The sequence below is a fragment of the Dipodomys ordii genome, unplaced genomic scaffold (genome assembly GCF_000151885.1).
Source record: "Dipodomys ordii isolate 6190 unplaced genomic scaffold, Dord_2.0 Scaffold31, whole genome shotgun sequence".
Lineage (NCBI taxonomy): Eukaryota > Metazoa > Chordata > Mammalia > Rodentia > Heteromyidae > Dipodomys > Dipodomys ordii.
This window is the reverse complement of record NW_012267247.1, coordinates 10,458,957-10,459,934: the sequence shown is the minus strand read 5'-3', so window position 1 is coordinate 10,459,934 and position 978 is coordinate 10,458,957. Positions and strand designations below refer to the sequence as shown.

Sequence of the window (978 nt, the reverse complement as noted above, 5' to 3'; positions counted from 1 at the left end):
GGTGGCGGAGCCCGGCGTCGGCTCTCGGGTGACGGCACGGCCGCGGCGCCGCAGTGGGGGCCCCGTGGGCCTCGGGGCGCCGGTTCCCCGTCCCGGAGCAGCGAGACTCGGAGCTCTTCTCCCGGTTCCCCCGGCGTGAGGTCCAGGAGCCAAGCCGCTGCTCCATCCGGAACCTCCAGAGCCGCGGCGGGACCGAGCGGGCAGAGCGAGGCCTTTAACGATGCGGAGTCCCCAGCTTGCTGTGACCTCGTGGCGCAATGGTAGCGCGTCTGACTCCAGATCAGAAGGTTGCGTGTTCAAGTCACGTCGGGGTCAAGATTGGCTTTTTGCGTCACTACCCACTGCAGCATAGGATGAATGGACTTAACACCAGTCAAGTAGAAATTAGGCCTGTGCTCGGTGCGTGGCTCTACCAACGCGCAGGGAAGCTGCGCTCGTTTTTCCTTCCCCTAGACAGCATCTACAGCGGATCGCTACGGAGAGCGATTCTTCCCGCGGACCGGCAGGAGGCGCTGCGGCAACTGCCCACTGACCCTCAAGATCCGGGGTTACAGCCTGGCGCTCCTCCAGGCCCCGCCCACCCAGCCCTCTGTCCCGCCCATCATCCCCTCCCTCTTCTCTCCTCCCCGCCCCCGGGTCACCTGGGTCTCCCCAAGGGTCTCTACGACCCGGAAGCACTGTTGCTTCTCGTAGTTCTCCTAGGTCTTGAGCTCTCCTTTCTTCCTGACCATTTTAGGCCACTCCAGGTGTCTCTGGTGGTCATGTTCACAGCTAAGCCGTTTCTTATCCCGTGCCCAGAAGGGCTGTGAGTTCAACCATTAAGCCTGGACACTCACCTCAATATTGTTAATAGTTTTATTTATTTATTTTTATTTCTTCTTGTCCATGGGAAGATTGATATAGAGGGGAAAAAAAGCAAATTCTGTAGTATTTTTCGGTTTTTTGTTTGTTTTGTGTGAGACCCAGAGCTTGAACTTG

The 978-nt window shown here is 58.3% G+C and overlaps 1 non-coding gene across 1 annotated transcript; it reads left to right on the top strand.

Moving 5' to 3' along the window:
* The first annotated feature begins 243 nt into the window (after positions 1-243).
* Positions 244-315, top strand: Trnaw-cca. Its single transcript has one exon. It is a non-coding gene; the product is annotated as a tRNA-Trp (tRNA).
* The last annotated feature ends 663 nt before the right edge of the window (positions 316-978 follow it).